At 32.2% G+C, this 22,269-nt stretch overlaps 1 long non-coding RNA gene and 1 other non-coding gene across 2 annotated transcripts; both read left to right on the forward strand.

The window, feature by feature from the left end:
* The first annotated feature begins 8,520 nt into the window (after nt 1-8,520).
* On the forward strand, nt 8,521-8,628 carry LOC112021750 (small nucleolar RNA R71). The gene has a single exon (XR_002883861.1). It is a non-coding gene; the product is annotated as a small nucleolar RNA R71 (small nucleolar RNA).
* An 11,447-nt stretch (nt 8,629-20,075) lies between these two features.
* LOC136070740 (uncharacterized) lies at nt 20,076-22,269 on the forward strand. Its single transcript, XR_010631975.1, has 2 exons — nt 20,076-21,071; nt 21,986-22,269. It is a non-coding gene; the product is annotated as an uncharacterized LOC136070740 (long non-coding RNA).

The raw sequence follows: 22,269 nt of genomic DNA on the forward strand, positions 1-22,269 counted from the left end.
CCTCATTAATTGCTTAAGCTTATACCACACATTTCTCTATTCTTTGTGTCTTTTAGTGTTGTGAAATTTGAAAGTACTCACAAGTGCACGAATTGTACCGAAGTATAGTTTGACAAGAACGAGGTTGAACCCATAGGGACTTGAATGAACGTAGGAAAATTAATCAAATCTTAATCAAATTCATCCTAATCTAGTTTAATAAAAATTGGTTGTTTGAAATTAAATAAAGCTAAGAAAATAATTAAACTAAGCAAAGATATAATATAAAGCAGTAAAGAGATGTAAACAATCTAGAGAAAGGAGTTAGGGTTTTGGAATCCGCCTTGTAAGTCATATCAGCATATATTTATGATCATTAATTTTTTCCAACCACTGCATGATAATTTAGAAATCAATCTTGCTATCATGGAAAAAAGTCTCTTTAAAATCCTTATTTTAAAAGTTGAACGCATGTTCTTCTTCGCTTCTTAAGTATAAAATCAAATCATCAATTGTATCCATTGACAAACAAATCACAAGAGATATCCAATTTTAAAATCAAACAATCATAATCCAAGCATTTAATTAATTAATATAAATCCTAAATCATGAGAAAAAAAAATGATTGAACTCATATCTAGAATCCTATCTTAGTCAATTGATGTAAAGCAAGAACAATTTAAATCATTAAAGAACAATTATTGTGGAAAAAATCAAATCACATAAATATTACTAATAATCCTTAATAAGGTTTCATCCTCAACCTTAATTGAAAATGTACGTTTTTAGACCCCTTAACACAAGTTGTTTAACCTAATTTTAAGCCAAGTTAATTAACAAGTTCGTTAATAGGATCTAGGTTAAACCAACATTTGTAAAACAGATATAATGCAAAAAAATAAAGAACACAAAGATATGATGATCCAGGAAAACCTAACCGGTAAAAAACCTGCGGAGGATTTAACCTAGCTATCCTCAAGGTAAAAACATATCCACTATGAAAGTATTGAAGTTTTTACAATAAGACTTAGACCATTAACATCATATTGCTACCTGAGTAGAAAACTTACTACCACAATCACGTGACAGCTTTTAGTCCACGGACTACTTCTTTCTTTGATCTGCAGCTACCACAAGTTCTCTTACTTATGACTTTGAGACTCCACTCAAAGGTTTCAGATCTTCTTTATAGTTCTTTATGTAACAACTGAAGAGATCATCAAGTTCTTGACACAAATCTTAATCTTGATAACTCTATGTGTGTGTATGAAGATAAACATCTTTCAGATCTCCCAGAAGATTCAACACACAACACTTAAAAGACCTCTAAAACGTAGCTAGGGTTTTTGCTTTTATACTTTGAGTGAAATACAAAACCCTACATGTCGTACGGGCTTGGGCTGAATTGGAAATTCTGCAGAAAATTAAATCTACTTGACTTTCGATCGATCAAATCTAATTTTTGATCGATCGAGCCTTGCAGATTTTGACCAATAAATTCTGCAATCACTTGATTCCAATTTTATATTAAACCATACTTTGAGCAAGTCTAAACCTAGACTCTATGTTTTGATCATGGCTTGCCAACATAATACATATTGAAGTTTTAATACATTAATTCCTAAAGTCTTAGAACCTAACAGCAAATTTAACTACCCATAAAAATTGACAAATAAATAAATAAATAAATAAAACAAAATACTAAGCATTAAACTTGACAAAAAATAAAATAAAATAAAGTTAGAGTGAAAGAGATAAGTCATAATGCTAGAAAAAAGTAGGAAGCCACATGTGGAATTGCATCTTGCTCCTATTTCCTCTTTTTTGCTCCTGCCCTTCATCATCCTCTATTTCAACTTTCTTCTAGACTGCATTTCAGCTCTCTTCTGGCCGCCCCCAATATTTCCTATTTCCCTTTATTTATACTTACATTCCCTCAAGTGGCTGAGTCCTAAAAGCTCATTATTAAAACCAACATGGCCTAAAAGTAAGTACTTCCTAGCTAGATATTTTGGTGAACAAATCAAGAGGCCCACAACAATAATTCAATTACTGATTTGGACTCTAAAGCCCACCATGTTGACTGTGTAAGAATTGCTTGATTTGAGTTTGTTTCCTCGCACACCATCCACGTTGGATTGAATCTTAGGCTTCTTTTTATTTTTCTTTTTCTTCTTTCTTTGTTTTTGGTCTTCTCTTGAATTCATGCTTGGGTTGGATCTTTACTTTGGGCTGAATCTTTCTTTCATGCTTCACATCTAGGTCTTAAGATAGCTTGACAATTGGCCTGGTCTCACTTTGTATGTAAAGCCTTTGTTACCTATAAATCAAAGACAACTTATAATCAACCACAAAATAGTATAAAAGTGCAGCTAAATATGCAAATATGAGAGTATTTTATTGTATATATTTCATGAACATCAAATACCCCAAACCTACATTTTGCTGTCCTCGAGCAAAACAGATAAAGAGTAAAACAAACCAATAAAATTAAACCAAAGAAAAAGGAAATCCTAACTAATCCACTTTTGGTAGAAATTTCAATTGCATTTAGCATATGCAATAAGCCTTTAAACCCCTAGCTTACACTAATGGACGAGTTGTAGTCTCGTGAGGGTTTGCAGTGAATCTACCCATAAAATTATGAGAATGAACACTAAATTAAGAACAATGTAACAAACAAAATCAAGCAAAATAAAACAAAACTAAACCCTCTTCTTCTTTCTTTCTTTTTTTCTTTTCTTTTTTTTTTTTCAATAAGTTCCTTACTTGCCTCAACAAAATCTTAGCCAATCAAACTCAGCATCAAAATAACATCCAACCTTTTTAATCAATCAAAAGTTTTCAACTCTGGTCATCCATAAGTAAATCAAGTTTCATGTTCTATGCATTATTCCACTTATTAGAAAGACTACAATAATAAGAAATATCTGAGTGTAAGTGAGAGTTGCCTTCATGAATTTAGTCTCAATCTTTAAAGCAAATATGAAACTAGACTTCCCTAAAAAATACATGACCAACTGTTACTAAGTCAAAGCCTTACTACCAGTCTAGGTTTGTAGCTATTTGGATATTCACCTTAATACCTTTTTGGCTTTATCTGTGATGTTCCAACTTGCTTACTTTATTTATATGATGGCTTTCACACTATCTTTCAAGAGTATACACAATACAATACGACATTGAAGCATAACTGTTGATCTACAAGTTTTTATTTTATTTTTTTATTTATTTATTTTTACTTCTTTTCTTTTCTCACATGATAGGTAGCCTTTTTCACATACCCTTAGATTCATTAGTTGCTTTCAAAAGCGTATAGAATTCTCCTTTCTTTTTTTGTCTTTTTTTCCCCCCTTCTTTCCCAACCAACCAAATGAACAATGTGGTCATGGTTCATTAGTCACACATTTTTCATGCATTCCATTAAAACAAATAATTCCATATCTACTTATCCCACCTAGACTTTACACATGAGGCAATAATGCAGTGCTACAACCTTTCTTATATTTTCTCTAATACTTGAATAATAAATGAAACTCAGCTCCTTGCAATATACCTGTTGAGACCAAATTTAACAACAATTGGACAGAAAGAAGACAGGTAGAATGCTTCTCATGCCTTGTTCAATTGACTAAGAGATTTAATTCCATTCATTGATAAGAAACTCAATTTTTTTTAAGCACAACTAAACAAAACAAAATAGAGTGATAGAAATCTATGTACACCCCCCCCCCCAAAAAAAAAAAACCAAAACCAAATATTGTCCTCAATGTAAAAAAAAAAAAAAATACTCTCAAATATATGTCTTGAATGAAAAGAGAGCAAAATAGTAATATGTAACACGAGAATCAAGTAAGGTAAGGAGAAGGAGGAGACAATTTGGCACAATTGTATGCATCATTGCGAATTTCCTCCAATTCATTGATTTGGAGTTTCCTTTCAGCACTTGTTTTGTCAAGATCAAAATTTAACCGCTTAATAGCCCAATAAGCTCTATGCTCTAACTCAACATGGAGGTGATAAGCCTTACACCATACACAATTCGATGAGGAGGCATTCCAATGGGAGTCTTAAATGTTGTACAGTATGCCCACAATGCATCATTGAGTCTTAAAGACCAATCTTTCCAAGTAGGATTAACTGTTTTCTCCAATATTCTCTTGATTTCCCTATTAGATATCTCTACTTGACCACTTGTCTATGGGTGATAAGGTATTGCAACCTTATGAGTGATGCCATATTTCTTTATTAGTTGCTCAAAAACTCTATTGCAGTGCTTTCCTCCATCACTAATAATGGCAAGTGGTGTACCAAACTGTGCAAACACATTCTCTCTCAAAAACTTGACTACAACCTTGTGATCATTAGTTCTACATGCAATGACCTCAACCCACTTAGAAACATAATCAACAGCAATAAGGATGTATAAGTTACCAAAAGAATTAGGAAAAGGACCCATGAAATCAATACCCCAAACATTGGGCCCATTTTGTATGTGTGTTTAAACAACAGTTTTCAGTTTTTTTGGAAATACGTGTGGGTGAAAAAGTGTGTAAAGATACGTGTAATGTTATTTAAAAATTGAAAATATGTGTTTAAGTTTATGTACCAAACAGGCCACAAATATCTCAACAATCAAAATAGGGTTCAATGGCATCATATTTCTTTTTCCAATACTCTCCAATTTTTGGCATCTCTCACAGGCTAAACAATATGCATGGGAACTACAAAAAATGGAAGGCTAATAAAAACACATTGCAAAATCTTGGCAACAGTCTTTCTTGAACTAGTGGCCTCCACAAGCATGATCATGACAAAAGGATATAATTTTTGTTGGTCACTCTCAAATATGCATCACCTAATTATTTGATCAAAATAGTACTTAAACAAGTATGGATCATCCCAAAAGAAATACTTAACCTCAGCTAAAAATTTAGACCTATCTTGTTTAGTCCAATGCAAAGGCATTTGATTAGTGACAAGATAGTTTGCAATATTAGCATACCAAGGTCTTTGGGATACATGCAACAACTGCTCATCAGGGAAAGATTCAAGAATAGGTAAATTGTCATCAATGTGCTCAACGATTAATCTAGACAAATGGTCAGCTACTACATTTTTGGATCCTTTCTTGTCCCGAATCTCAAGATCAAATTCTTATAGCAATCAAATCCATCAAATAAGTCAAGCTTTAGCATCTTTTTTGGAGAAAAGATACAATTGCTAGCAACTCCTTTTCTAAGACCTTAGACCCCAATAAATAGGACCTAAATTTATCTAAGGAAAAAACAATTGCTAGCAACTCCTTTTCTGTTTTAGAGTAGTTCATTTGAGCATCATCTAGAGTCTTACTAGAATAATAAATCACATGGGGAACCTTTCCAACCCGCTGTCCTAAAACATCACCAATTACATAATCAGAGGCATCACACATAATCTCAAAAGGCACTTTCCAATTAGGTGGTTGAATGATAGGTGCAAAAGTCAATTCAATTTTTAGTCTCTTACATGCATGGAGACACTCATCATCAAACACAAATAGGGTATCTTTGGCAAGTAAGTTGCATAAGGGCCTTGAGATTTTACTAAAATCCTTGATGAACCTTTAATAGAATCCTACGTGACCCAAAAATGATCTAATTTCCTTAACAAATCGAGGAGGTGGAAGGTTAGAAATCAAATTGATTTTGGCCTTATCAACATCAATACCACTTTCTAATATGACATGCCCAAGAACAATTCCCTTTCTCACCATAAAATAACATTTCTCCCAATTAAGAACAAGATTCTTTTCCTTACACTGCACTAACACTAAGGATAAGTGGTGCAAACATTCCTCAAAAGTGGGCCCAAATACTGAAAAGTCATCCATAAATACCTCCAAATATCGCCCCACCATATCAAAAAAAAAAAAAAATACTAATCATACACCTTTGAAATGTACCAGGAGCATTACATAAACCAAATGGCATGCGACGGTAGGCAAATGTCCCGAAAGGGCATGTGAAGGTAGTCTTTTCTTGATCTTCTAGTGCAATGGGAATTTGATTATATCTAGAATATCCAACATTTGGTTTATAAAAGGAAGAGGAAAATGATATTTTCTTGTCATGGCATTCAATTTACGGTAATCAATGCATATTTTCCATCCTATTTGCACACAAGTTGGGCCTAACTAATCATCCTCATTCTTGACAACTATTATGCCAGATTTCTTTGGTACAACTTGAACTGGCTCACCCAATTACTATCAGAAATTGGGAAAATAATACCCACATCCAAAAGCTTCAAAACTTCATCTTTCACTACCTCTTACATAATAGGGTTTAGACGTCTCTGTGATTCACGTGATGTTTTAGCATTCTCTTCCAAGTGAATTCAATGCATAACCACAGATGGACTAATACCTCTGATATCAACTATTGACCAACTTGTAGCTCCTTATGCTCTTGAAGTACACTTATTAATTAGTGTTCCCTAAGGTCATCCAAATCTGAAACTATAATGACAAGTAAGGTCTCAGAACCTAAAAACGCATACTTAAGTGTGTCAGGTAATAGTTTCAACTCCAACTTTGGTGGTTCCATAGTAGATGGGGGTGGGGATGAAAAAAGTGGAAGAGGAATCACTTTTAGTTGCCAACTATCAGTACTTAAGAAAGGAACATAATCTAACAATGCATTGACCTCTTCAATTGAGTGTTCAATATCAAAATTGCAACCAAAAAGATTTAAGCAAGCCTCTAGAGGATTCTCATAACTCGATTGTAGGAAAGTATCATGGACTAGACTCTCAATCATGTCGACCTCACAGATATCCTCATTGTTTAGCACTTGTTTACTTATGTGGAAGATATGAAGCTCAAGCGTCATATTCCCAAAAGAAATCTTTATTACACCACTTCGACAATTAATCAAAGCGTTGGATGTGGCTAAGAAAGGGTGACCCAAAATGACAAGGATTTGTGTATTGGCATTTAGAGTAGGTTCAGTGTCTAACACAACAAAATCAATAGAAAAATAGAATGCATCCACTTTAATCAGCACATCTTCAACAATACCTCTAGGGATTTTCACAGACCTATCAGCTAATTATAGTGTCATGGTTGTGGGTTTTAACTCCCCCAAACCTAGCTGTAAATATACTGAATATGGCAATAAGTTCACACTTGCCCCTAAATCTAGCAAAGCTCTCTCAATGAAACGATCCCCAATCTTGCATGAAATTACAGGAGATCCTAGGCCCTTACATTTTACTTGATATTTACTTTGAATAATTAAACTGACTTGCTCTATCAAAAATGCTTTTTTTAGGGACATTTGTCTTTCTCTTCAATGTAACAAGATCTTTCAGAAACTTGACATGAGCAGGAATTTGCTGAATTGCATTAAGGAATGGAATGTTTATTTGCACTTGCTTAAAAACCTCTAAAATATCTCCAAATTGTGCACTTTTCTACAGATTGATTAACCTTTGAGGAAATAGAGCTTTAGGAACAAACTTCTTATCAAGAGATGAATAACATAAATCCCGAATTGGAATGGAGAGTGGGTTATTCTTCTTTTCTCCATGATCATCATGTGAACTGTTAGTTCCTTTTTCCTTTAACACAATATTTTCATCATCCTCCACTCATGGCATTTTCACTTGATTATCAGTTTGCTTACCAAACCTAAAGGTAGTAATAGACTAAACATGTTCTTGTCCATGAGTAGAACTAGAAGAACTATTGATGGCATACTGCCCTTATGGGTTAGGTATATGTTGACTAAGAAACATTCCTTTTTCACTCTCTCCAACTTAGGTTGCTAACTGGGCTTGAGTATTCAAATGGGTGGAACTTTTCATCTCTTGAATGGCTTGGCTAGTTGATTGCATGAAAGTTTTGAGAGACTCCTTCAAAGATGATTGTTGTCTTGGTGGTGCTACAAACTGAGGATTTGATTGAGGAATGGGAGAATATGCTTGAGTAAGTGGACGAAATTGACTTTGTTGATGCACTTGTTATCTGCCTACATTTGTGGGAGGCTGATTTTGTCTCCATGAGAAATTAGGATGGTTCCTCCAATTTGGATTGTATGTCTCTGAAAATGGACTAGCAAATGGTTTTCCATAATTATTCAGTGTATTTGCTTGCTCATTATAAAAATCAAGATAACCAAGTGTGGAAGGACACATTTGTGTTGTATGCATAGGACTCGCACAAATAAAGTATGTTTCATTTTGAACTTGATTAACAGAATTCACCCCTCTACCTAAAGATAAAATTTCAACCTTACGAGTGAGGTTGAAATTTCACCCCTTTCATGTCTAAATCTTCACTGATTTCATGCAATTCCCCCCCCCCACCCCTCTCTTTTAATTGCAAGGCCTGATCTCTCTCTACGGTTAGAAAAATCCCATTGTTGTGAACTTTTTGATAAATCCTCAAGACATTTGTATGCCAAACTCAAAAAACTACCACCATTCATGGACTCAACCATGTTATGGTTTGTCTGAGTTAAACCATTATAAAAATGTTGCACTGATCTCCATGTTTCAAAATCATGGTGGGGACACTTTAAAATTAAGTCCTTAAATCTCTCCCAACTCTCATAAAATTTCTCTTGTTCATCTTGAAAAAAATCTGCAAATTCTCTTCTTAAACATTGGTCTTGGCCATTGGGAAAAATTTAGAAAGGAATTTTGTGACCAAAAGTTCCCATGAAGTGACAGATCCAGGTGACAGAGAATTAAACCATACTTTTTGCCTTATCCTTCAGGAAAAAGGGAATAAATGCAAGCGAACAGAGTCATCGGTGAAATTCTGGAACTTACAAGTAGCACAAATCTCAAGAAAATCCTTTACATGCATATAAGGATTTTCTCTATCCAATCCATGAAAAGTAGAAAAAAGGTAAATTATCTGTGGCTTCAACTCAAAATGTGCAGTAGTGGCTGTGGTTAATACTATGCAAGATGAAGGGTTGGTGGTTATGGGTGAGAACAACTCTCTAAGAGTTTTTGAATCATCTCTTGTTTCTCCCATTGTGGATGGATAATCAAAACTAATAAGACTATTTTCTTTATTACGTATCCAAGTTCTCATACACCACAAAGAAATAAAAATAATAATTTTTTTTTTTGTATTTAAAACAAAATAATTACAACTGGTAGAAGAAAAAAAATTCAACAAAGACCTAATTTATTTTCCTAACCAAGTCCCCGATATTGGCGCCAAAAACTTGTTGTGAAAGTACTCGCAAGTGCACGAACCATACTGAAGTACAGTTTGACAAGAATGAGGTCGAACCCACAAAGACTTGAATGAATGTAGGAAAATTAATCAAATCTTAACCAAATTCATCCTAATATAGTTTAGTAAAAATTGGTTGTTTGAAATTAAATAAAGCTAAGAAAATAATTACACTAAGGAAAGACGTAATATAAAGTAGTAAAGAGATGTAAACAATCTAGAGAAAGAAATTAAGGTTTTGGAATCCACCTTGTAAGTCATATCAACATATATTTATGATCATTAATTTTTCCCAACCACTACATAATAATCTAGAAATCAATCTTGCTATCATGGAAAATATTCTCATTAAAATCCTTATTTTAAAAATCAAACGCATTTTCTTCTTCGCTTCTTAAGTATAAAATCAAATCATTAATTGTATCCATTAACAAACAAATCTTAAGAGATATCCAATTTTAAAATCAAACAATCATAATCCAAGAATTCAATTAATTAAGATAAATCCTAAATCATGAGAAAAACATGATTTAACTCATATCTAGAATCCTATCTTAGTCAATTAACGTGAAGCAAGAACAATTTAAATCATTAAAGAAAACTATTATGGGAAAAATAAAATCACATAAATATTACTGATAATCTTTAACAAGGTTTCATCCTCAACCTTAATAGAAAATTTAGCTACTCATAGTAATTGACAAAAAACACAAAAACAAAATACTAAGCATTAAACTTGACAAATAAAATAAAGCTAGAGTGAAAGAGATAAGTCACAGTGCTAGAGAAAAGCAAGAAGCCAAATGCGGCACTATATCTTGCTCCTATTTCCTCTTTTTTGCTCCAACCCTCTGTCGTCTGTTGTTTCAGCTTTCTTCTAGCCTGCGTTTCAGCTCTCTTCTGGCTGCCCCCAATATTTCCTATTTCCCTCTATTTATACTTACATTCCCACAAGCAGCTAAGACCTAAAAGCTCATTATTAAAACCAACGTGGCCCAAAAGTAAGTAACTCCCTAGGTAGATGTTTTAGGGAACAAATCAAGAGGCCCACAACAGTAATACAATTACTGATTTGGACTCTAAAGCCCACCACGCTGACTATGTAAGAATTGCTTGATTTGAGTTTTGTTTCCTTGCACATTCATCCACGTTGGATTGAATCTTGGGCTTCTTTTTCTTTTCTTTTTTTCTTTTTTCTTCTTCCTTTGGTTTTGGTCTTCTCTTGAATTCACACTTGGGCTAGATCTTTACTTTAGGCTGGTTCCACTTTGTATGTAAAGCGTTTATTACCTATAAATCAAAAACAACTTATAATCAACCACAAAATAGTATAAAAGTGAGCTAAATATGCAAATACGAGAGAATTTTATTGTATAGTTCATGATCATCATTTAGCATACCTGTTGTTTTAGTATTTTTAAAAAATTAATAAAATAAAATAAAATAAGTAAGGACTAATAGTAATAACTAACCAGATAAGATCATGGAGAAAAATAAGAGACACAAAAATATTGTAGATTGCCAAGTAAAACATACTATTTCACTATTGTTACCAAAATAAAAGATCTCAGACTAACGAAACATTTGAAAGAGAGAGAAAGTGGAATATGAGAGGTCACCACCTCCATTATACTAGCCTCACACCATGTCTTAATGTTGCACTATTGATGAGTAGAAGACGATTAGAGAGTTCTGCATACTTTCATTTCATAGTATGAAATATATGAATACAATACAAATTAGTTGATTTTCATGATATTGTTACTCTTTTGCATTTGTTTTTGATTTCATGATTTTTTTTTAAAAGCTTAAGGCTACAAATATGCAGTAAAGCTACTAAACTAATTTTTAATATCTCAAAATGTATATGTTTCTTTACTCTAATTTAGTTTACTTTTTATTTATAATATATGTACAACATCATCCAAAACCGTCTTACATAATATAACACAAAATTATCCGTGCATCGCACCGGCAACTTACTAATATAATATGAATTTGAAGACCAACTGAGGTTTTTTTGTTTTTTTTTTGTTTTTTTTTTTAATAATGAGATACAAATTTAAAGATTTATGATATTAAGTTCAACATCAATCCATTTTGATATTAAGGCAAGAACAAAATTTAAATAATGTGAAATCAATATTGAAAAAAATAATTGTGCACTTAAATTAGCCAAAATAATTAAATATATATTTAGGAGTTCACTAAATTACTATGTTCATATCCTTAATTATATTATTTTTAATCATTTTCATTTCCTAATTGCTTTTTTGATAACATGTGATGTTATATATAAATAAATAAATATATATATATATATATATAAGCTTAGATTTGTGCCATTAATAGAGTAGATGCATTAATTTTCATGTATTAATTATTTCTAGATAGCACATAAAAAAAATTTATTTTTAGATATTGCACTAGTTATATATGTATATCAATATTGATGAAGCCAAAAATGGTCGTTAGTCGATGACCTCATTGGAGCTTATGATGAGGTAACGTTCCTTGCAAGGATGAGAGAGAAAGACACCAGAGTGGCATTAGCCTATGATTCTCTGATCATAAAGTCAGTAAAGTTTCTCAATATCTCTCAGAGAATTAGAATGCAATTCTGTATGTTTGAATTTGTGTACCTTTCTCCTGGTGCTTGGTGGCTTATTCATAACCTTAGTATAGCTATTGGAAGGCTCATTATGAGTGTAACTGATGACAGTCTCTTAATAGCTCTCTTGGCTGTCTTTTGTAACGTATGTCTGAGCTTAAATGAGGCTTAACTGGCTCACGGTTGGCCTTTTTGACTATTAAAGCTCATCGGTTATGAAACCATTAATGACTGCGCCATAAATACTGTATAGTTGTCCTCTCTTGGATTACCCTGTGGATATTATGCTTGTGATCTATATTGATGAGCCTGTAGATTGAATGCTCGTCAGTTGTATGATGAGTCTGTAATTTTAGTACTCGTTAGTTGCCCCTTAATTCCTACATCAACCTTTTGGATGACTATAGAAATACTGATGAAGACTCCTATTTTTGGATGCCATTTATATCACATGCTTCTTGCTAATCTTGATAATTAGGTAGAACTTTTGATCTATTGATATTGTTGATCTTGCCTGCTTCTCTGAAAATTTTGTTGAAACATTTATGCCTTTCAGTTTTTATGCTTGTGACTTTAATCATACGAATTAATTCTTGTTTTGAGAATTGGGTCGTTTATATAATTTTGTTCATTGGTTTTAACCTTACGAGTTTGATCACATGACTTACTCTTGTATTGTGAATTTTTTGTCATCAATGTGATTTTTCTCGTTGATTTTAACCTTGTGTGTTTACTCACGTGGCTTTACTCTTGTGATAAGCATTTTATCGTCAAGGTGATTTTACTTGTTGGTTTTTAACCTTGTGAGTTTAATCATATGACTTACTCTCACTTTGAGAATTTGATTGTCATTATGATTGTACTCGTCGGGTTTTAACTTTGCGGATTTAATTATATGACTTACTCTTGCTTTAAGAATTCAATCTTCATTATGATTGTACTCGTCAATTTTTAACATTGTGAATTTAATCATATAACTTACTCTAGCTTTAAGAATTTGATCATCATTATGATTGTACTTGTTGGTTTTTAACCATACAAATGTAATCATATGACTTACTCTCGCTTTGAGAATTTAATTCATCATTATGGTGTTTAGGGAGGTATTAAGGGAATATGCTATACGAAAACCTGTGGATATCAGGTTCAAATTGAATGAGAAAGAGAAGATATTTGTCTATTGCAAGAATAAGTGTGGATGAAGATGTTATGCATCTAAAGTAAATGAGGAGTTGACCTTCCAAATGAAGACATGAATACCTGAGTGCACCTGCCTTAGAACCTTCCAAAATAGCCAAGTGACATCAGCTTATGTTGCTAAGAAGTACATGCAGGATTTTAGCAAGAACCCTAATTAGGCTATAACGGGTGTGCAACACCATATGAGATCTAAAGTTAAGGTTGACATAAGTGTGAGTTAAGTGTATAGGTCTAAGAGGAAAGCCATTGATTTGATTACTGGGGATGAGCAACTACAATATAGAAAGCTAAGAGATTATGCAGAGATGATAAGGTCGAATGATGTGAGAAGTAGGAAAACTGAGATGGAGAATGAAAATTCCTAACCCAAATTTAGGAGGATGTATATAAGGTATAATGAATAAAATGTTGGTTTCTTAGGAGGGTATAGATCAATCATAGGATTGGATGGGTGCCACCTAAAAGGAATATATGATGGGCAAATACTAGCTACTATAGCTAGGAATGGAAATGATAATATTTTCCCAATTACCTTGGCTGTGTTTAAAAAAGAGAACAAGGACTCCTGGGTTTGGTTCCTTCAACAGTTTTCAAATGACATTGGGAATCCAAAGCAACTAAATTTGGTCTTTATCAGTGATAGGCAAAAGGTATAAACTTTGTATGTTCATTTCAGTAATACATGCATGTGTTTTCATTATTCATATTACTAATATTGTTTTATATTGAATTCTGTGTGAAATAGAGACTTATACCTGCAATTGAGATGTTATTTCCAACTATGGAGCAAAGGTATTGTGTGAAGCATATCTACAATAACTCCAAAGAATATGAGAATAAAGAAGTAGACATCATTTACATCTCCAATGGCATACTATTATGTTTATTTCATCTAGTTTGAGTTACATTTATTTATTTTTATGTTTAAAATTGTTGTATAAATTTATAACTTAATCAAATAAATTAATTGCAAAAAACCACCCTAAACTATAGGGATTGCCAGTAACCAATAGCTCAACTAACACTTAATGGGATAAAGGCTGGGGTTGTGGATTCAAAACCTATTAGGTACATGTGTAACTTACAAACCAATAGAGTCTCAACCGAACAACTTAGATAGTGCACTAAAGTTGGTATTTTGTGTGTGTATGGTGCATTAATATAGTTGTTAAGGTTGATGAATATTATTTACTGTTATCCAAATTATGTACCTTTATTTAATTGTCAATCCTATGTGAGTGCTATATTCAAATTGTGTACTTTTGCATCCAACTTGTGTACTTTTACAGTATTAAATATTATTAGTCAATTGTGTCAAACAGACCAATTGTGTCTGTATGCAATAACCATTTCGCCTACACTAACAATAACCATTTCAACTACACCTACAATAACCATTTCACTTAAAATTGTTGCTAACTAGGTGCATTCATTGCAAATTCCAACAATCTCCTCAAGAGAATGAGAATTTGAAACCTTAAAAATTTTAATTTTACCAAAGAAATTGGGAAAATATAATGCATAATAAAAATAGTTAGATGAATATGACCATTTCTTAAAAGAATTATGTCAATAAAAAATATTAAAAAAATGATAAAATTATATATTTGTAAAAATAGAGTGGTGGAAATTAGTTTTAGAAAATTTTGTAATTTTTAGGGAGAACAAATTATCTACAATAAAATTTAGAGAATAAATTATACATATTTAGTATAGTTTATTATGAGTTTTGATTATCATAATAATCTCTTTTAAGAAATGAAGAATTTGAATAATATATTTAATTAAAATTTTACATACATACACACGCGCACGCGCACACACACACACACACACACACACACACACACACATATATATTTATTTATTTTGCTTGAAAGTATAATCAACCTCATGCAATTCATTTAAAAGTAATGAGGTTAAAATAAATAAATAACTGCCCAAAAGATTAGATTTGTATATTCATAGCCTTAAGGTTTTGAAAGACTTTCACTTAAATTTAGTCAGACAAGTGAATGAAATACTACATTAATATGGCTTAATATAAGTATAGCAACAATACATATTATGCTTATGATTTTAGATATATCGAGTTTGAGATCTATATATATATATTTTTAATAAAATTGGATTTAGAACAAGTACTCTCAACCCAAACATATCTTTTCTTTATATATAAATGCATAAAAATGGACCAAATGGAACGAATGAACAGAATAGGAATAAGGTGGACCAAATAAGAGCCAATGGATAGATTAGGCCCAAAGTGGACATATGGACTGAATAAGATCATAGTGGACCAAATAGGACTAATGTTGACTAAAGTGGAAAGAATGGACCGAATAGGACCAATGTGAACCAAATAGAACCAAAGTGGACTGAATATGACCAATGTGAACCAAATAGGACTAAAGAGGATAAAATAGGACCAATTTGGACTGATTGGACCCAATAAGACCAATGTTGACCAAATAGAACTAAAGTGGACCGAAGAAGACAGAATAGACCTATTAGGACGACGTGGACCGAATAAGACTTTCGAATATTTAGCATTTTTATTACATTTTTAGGACTCATATTTCTAGTTTATAATCTTTATGTTGTTTGTATTTTTAACTCAAAACTAAAGATTTTAGATGAAATATAATAAAATTTAATACTTTTCAACCCAAAAATTAAGAAATTTTTTTTGAGCTAAACATGAAAAGCAACCTACAAAAAAAAAAAAAAAAATCAATTTAAGGTCCAATTAGTTCAAAATGGAATGAAGGGGACTGAAATTGACTAAGTGTACCAAATTGGACCAAAGTGGATTGAAGTAAACCTAATTGGATAGAATGTGACCAAAATAAACCTGATTGGACCAAATAACAATTGTTTAATTTTTAGGGAGAACAAATTATGTTCAACGAATTTTAAAGAACAAATTATACATTATATTACAATTACAAAATAATTATTTATTATTATGTATCGTGTGGGTCTGCAACTAGTAATTGTAAAAGCAACAACCAAAAAACCTCCTCACAAAGTTAGATTGTGGCAAAGAGGTCCTTAGTGCACATCTATTTCTTGAACAAAAATGCTAATTAGAACTCAAGTAAAAGTCAGGTGACAAAGACATGGTGCAAGGTAAATCTTTAATTCCTACTCAGCAACATCAAAATGTGCTAAAAATCAGTATAATTTTTTTTCAAAAAATGTTTTAAACCCTAGAACACCGACTTACCAGTGTGAGAGGACAATGATGGTGAAAACTTGTATCTCCTTGCTTGAAATTAGTACCAAAAACCAGATTTCACATTATTTTGATTATGTAATGCGATTTCAATAGCATATTGGCCAAATCTGTTGTCTGAGGATCTTCTCCAAAAATATTTCCTCAAAATGTGTCTTAAGTGAGTATTGTAAAAGTTGACTTATATAGTAAATGAGGTTTACAAACAGAACAGGGTAAGGTTGATTAAGGTTGCATAATAGAGGACTCCATATGTGGGTTAAGTGACAAAATTGGCCTAACCATAGGTGAGTTAAGTCTAATTTCCCTTTTTTTTTTTTTCCTCTAAAAGGTAATAATTTTCATTCTTTATTATTTGGATTTTTTTTTTGGTGAAATAATTTTGTATATAAATCTCATCACGCCTCCTAGATAATTTTGGGTCTGTTTGGTAATGTTGTTCTAGTAATACTGTTTGTATTTTTTGGAAATACATATAGGTGAAAAATGTATGAAAATACATGTACTATTGTTTAAACACTGAAAACTATTATTTAAAATACACTACCAAACAAGTCCTTTGTAATCAGAAATATAGCAATCCAAATTATGATAAATATAAATTATTACTTTTTAAGAAAAAAAAAAAGTGAAGAATTTTGTGAAAGTGGGATGTGGAATACCAAAAAAATGAAACAAGAGGCAGTTTTTGTCAAAAAAAAAAAAAAAAAAAAGAGCTGAAAAAAAGAGCTGAAATATATATATATATATAATAATAATAATAATAGGTGAAGCAGAGAGAGTGTAAAATTGCAATTCCAAATTAGAACTCTAATTATGTGTTACGTGTACACACCAATTTCAGTCAATTAACGCTGTGCTTTTTTTTTTTTTGGTGAATAAAACATCCTACTCTTCACACCCGCGTATATTTAGGTTCACCTCTCCTTCTCAAAACCCAAAATCCTTCATCTCCTTCAATATACAACTCCCCTTCTAGAAATCTGCGTTTTAAATGTAAGTCGAAGCAACTCATTTAGGACTTGGCTTTTGTCCAGTGGCCAGTGGCCACTGGACGCACTGGCCACTGGACGCATTGGATACGCGACACATGTCCAAGACTAGACACGTGTCACGTATCTAACGCGTCCAGTGGCATTGGCCACTGGACAGAAACCGCACCCACTCATTTATGTTATTAATGGTCCTTTACGTGGGATCACCACGCAAGGTCTCGAACAGTTTTGTAATTAGCTTAGCTACTCTATATGCATTGAATTCTGTGGACTTTCCATGCATTGAATTCTGTGGACTTTCCTATATATGCTTTGTTGTATGTACGTGCATTTGGAATCTCAAGCAATTATGAATAAGGTCACATTGAGCACAATTGGCTCCAGCTTGTGCTCAATTTGGACTTTCCTATATATGCTTTGTTGTACATACTCATTATTACTATAATTAATTGCAAGAAGACATATAGAAGGATGCTTGCATAGGTATCCCTCGTAGACTTTCTAATTAGAGTTCCAATTTTATGCCATGTGTCTAGAATTTGAAATTGAAATTGAATTTTGCATCATGTGGCTAAATGTATGTGGACTCATTCTCATTAAAACCACTTCTATATATAGGGTCAAGTGAGTTACTGTGCTAATTAAGTTTTTTATTTTTTTTTTATTTTTTATTTTTATTTTGCAGTCAAACGTGAAAATCAAAGAGATTAATATCGGTGATAAGAACTTGGTTTAGGTACATTACATAATTTCCAAAAATATAGCAAAGCTAGAGTTTGCATCTTTGTTATAAATTGCTTACAAAGTTTGCATCTTTATATTTGCATTAAGTTTCGGATTAAAGTGCTTTCTTCTTAGTTCTGACACTGAGTTTTGTTTACTATTCACTTACAAAGTTTGCATCTTTGCATTTGTTATAAATTGCTAATATGTGATTAGATGCACATTATGCCTAAAATTCACTATCCTTATATTTGGCTTTTTGTTTAGGTTTGACACCTATAATAATGAAGAAAACATTGATGTTGATCGATGGATGATACTTTTTGCAGGCTGCAGAGGAACTTAGTGATCAATGGAATCTCACGCGAATTGGAGAGGACCCGTCTGGAGATGTCTGGATGGCAGATGTGAGTCACTATATTTTTAAAATTTTCAGTGAAAGTAAAGGTTATGAACAATGTAAATTTTCTGGAGAGAAATTTATTATTCTATATTTACGCAAGTTTGGTTGCCTTTTTGGAATGGATCACTCCACCCTGTCTTTCTACTGGAATTTTTTATTCAAATTGTTATAATTTAATCCAAAATTTTATTTGAATTTTCCTATTATTATTACTATCATATATTATCATTCCAATTGTTCAATTAGAATCTGAAATTAGAGTCCAATTTTACTATACATGTGTACAATCTAATTATTTGTAATTTTGTTGATAGAAGCCAATGAGGTGAAATTAATAACATATTAAACACTCATGCTTTGGGAATCGATAGTACCAATCTAAATCCATTAGACCTGCTTCGTGATAATACAACTATGAAGGATGTATAAAAACACGCATAAACCCATCTCTCTATAAAAAGAGATTGGAAAGAATTTCTTTTATCAGTCATGGAATTTCAGAGTTTTTTTCTTCACACAAATGCTCATCATGTTACAAAATGACCCATCATAAAACTACAAAATGAGTACAACTCTGAGGGTTTTTTTTTTTTTTTTTTTTTTTTTAATTGTAAAATTTCATGTATTTGTGTTTTTTTTTTTTTTATAACTCAATGTATTCAAATTTTTTTTTTAATTAAATTTTTTTTAATTTAAATTTCTTAATAAGATTTTAGAAAAAATTTCTAGAACCGGCATTGGACACAAAACCAGCAAAGAACAGAGCGAGTTGACCTGGCAAGTGGCAAGTGGCAAGTGGCGTTCTACCCCCGGCCGGCGTTTCACTTTATTCAAGTAACTCAAGGAGACGTGTTCGGCTTTGGGATACCTTAATGGATGACACGGCTGAATGTACTACACATTGACCAGTACACCGGCTGAAGTGTCTTTAGAGTGGGATTAGCTCAGTTTTTTGAAAGTGAACTTTTTCTAAATAGTAAAGTTTTTAAAAAGTGCATAATGGAAAGTGGTTTTTTAAAAAGTTGAGTATTTGGTAAAAATTATTAAAAATTATCTTTTGAAAAAATTGAGTGTTTGGCTAGTACTTATAAAAGTGGTAGTTTGAGTGGTAAATTACCAAAAAAGTTAATGTATATGTAAAGTATTGTGAAAATACTTTCTAATTTTTTTTATATAAAACTTTCTAAAAATTTATTTGAAAAAGAACTTTCAAAGTTTCTAAAAATAAAAATTTTTATCATCAATATTAGCTAATAATAACCTACCACTTAAAATTTATTGTGAAAGTATTGCGAAATTATTGTGATAATTAATACTGATTTTAATTTGAACATACTATTACAATTATTTTTTTTCTCTTTCTTAAAAAAAAAAAAAATTCTCACCAATATTAGCAAATAATAACCTACCACTTAAGATTTATTGTGTACAGTATTGTGAAAATGTTGTGATAATTGATACTAATATTAATTTGAACGTACTATTAAAATTATTTTTTTTCTCTTTCTAAAAAAATTATTTTTTTACCAATATTAGCTAATAATAACCTACCACTTAAAATTTATTGTGAAAGTATTGTAAAAATATTGTGATAGCATTTCTCAATTTTAATTTTTTTTCTTTTCATCTGTATTTCCTTTTTTTTTTCCCCCTCTTTTTTTCTCCTCCACACATGTACCCTTACTTTTTTTTTCTTTTTTTCCTTCTTTCCTCTTTTTTCCCTACCACTTCCTCCACGCTCTAGAACATTCCACACATAGCCTCTTTTTTCTTTCCTCCTTTCTCCCTTTTCTCTTGCCACACAAAGCCTCCCTACCACTTCCTTCACATATTACTGGTAGTACTCAGTACCCACACTTCAAAAAGACCAGTACACACACTTCAAGTACCTAGTACCCAGACTTTAACTCTGCCTTTTGAAACACAATGGGCAATTTGGGAAGAAGACGAAGAAGAAAGAAGAAGAAGACGAAGAAGATCGGTCCGAATCAGTTAAGAGGAAGCCGTGACTTTTTAGCTACAGACCAAAATGCACCTTAGAGAAATACTCTCTATTGAAGCTTGCATGGTTGAATCTCTCTCATCTGATTTCAAGTGTTCTGCTACCATTGAGTTTGTATTTTGATTTTGGGTTTGGGTTATGGGTTTTCAGTTCATGGTTTAATTTTAAGTTTTTTTTTTTGGATTTTGGGTAGATCATGTTTGATTTTCGTTGTATTTTGGGTTTCCATTGTTTTAACAAGTTTTGGTGGGGGTGGTTTTAATGAGTGATGGTGGTGGTGGTTGGGTGGTGATGGTTGGACAGTGTTAGGTGGATGGTGGGATCTATGTTTTAGTGGTGGTGCTCTTGCAGGTTCAATGCATCTATATGGGTGTGTTTGTGTTTGTGTGTATCAAAGGAAGAAGATGAGGACATCTTCTGATTTATTGAAGGGTAATTTGGTAATTACCCACAGAGTCCAATGGATAGTTGATCAACACGCATGGACTTTTTCCAAAATGCAGCTCAGAGCTCCTTTTCCATCCTGTACGTTCTCTTCACAAACCCAAAACACAACTTTTTCCAAAAAGATACATTTTGGTCTTAGCCAAACAGGTTTTGGACATTGGCTTTTTTCAAAACAGGCTTTTTGGGCTGGGAAAGTGGAAACAAATGGGCACTTAGTTGAAGATGTATTATACTTAAGGTGCGTTTGTGTAAGGCTTGTTGCGTTTACCTTTTTTTAATTTGCGTTTCTCAGACTCAACGTTTTTTTTTGTAGGTCCCGTGTACTATTCACGGGACCCGTAAGTACTTTTTTTCAACAAAAATAACTTTAAAACTGAGTCTTACGGCACTATTCACACATTTAAAAATTATTTTGCTATAGTATTTTCAGTTTTCAATTTTCAACAATAAGCGGTATCCAAACAGACAATTAGTATGCATTTGGGAAGCACGTTTTGCACTTCCTAGTGGCACTTTTTTTTTAATGGGTCCCATGCACTGTTCATGGGACCCACAAACCTCTTTTTTCAACAAAAAAAAAAAAAAAACATTAAAAATGGGTCACACAACACTATTCACACATTTAAAAATTATTATATTACAATGTTTTTAGTTTTTAGTTTTCAACAATAACCAATATCCAAACAGATCCTTAAGTTACTTTCACACGGTTTTCCACTTTATTGCATCACTTTTCCCTTAATAAATTATTATTTGCTAAATTTATTTGTTAGGTTCTAAGACTTTAGGAACTAAAAGTATTAGAACTTCAATGTTTATTGCGTTGGCAAACCAGGATCAAAACTTAGAGTCTAGATTTAGGCTGCTCAAAGTGTGTTTATGTATAAAGTTGGAATCGAGTGATTGTAGAATTTACTGGACTAAATTTTCAAGGCTCAATCAATCGAAATTAGACTCGATCGATCAAATCTTGTGCAAATTGTTTTTTCTGCAGAATTTCCAACTCAATCCAAGATCATATTACGTGTAGGGTTTTATATTTTGCTTCAAGTATAAAAAGAAAAACCCTAACCACATGTTAAAGGTTGTTGATATGCTATGTGTGTGAATCTTCTATGAGATCTAAAGGTGTTTACCTTCATACATATTTAGGGTTATCAAGATCAAGATTGATGTCAAAAACTTGGTGATCTCTTCAGTTGTTGTTTCAAGAGCTTAAAGAAAAACACAAGTAGGAGAACTTGTGGTTGCTGTGGATCAAAGAAAGAAGTAGTCTGTGGACTCTGAGCTGTCACGTGATCACAGTAGTAAGTTTTCTACTCAATGTAACAATATGATATTAGTTGCCTAAGTCTTATTGTACAAACTTCAATTCTTTCATAGTGGATCTATTTTACCTTGAGGATAACTATGTTAAATCCTCCCTAGGTTTTTTA

The sequence above is a fragment of the Quercus suber genome, unplaced genomic scaffold, assembly GCF_002906115.3.
Source record: "Quercus suber isolate HL8 unplaced genomic scaffold, Cork oak 2.0 scaffold_257, whole genome shotgun sequence".
Lineage (NCBI taxonomy): Eukaryota > Viridiplantae > Streptophyta > Magnoliopsida > Fagales > Fagaceae > Quercus > Quercus suber.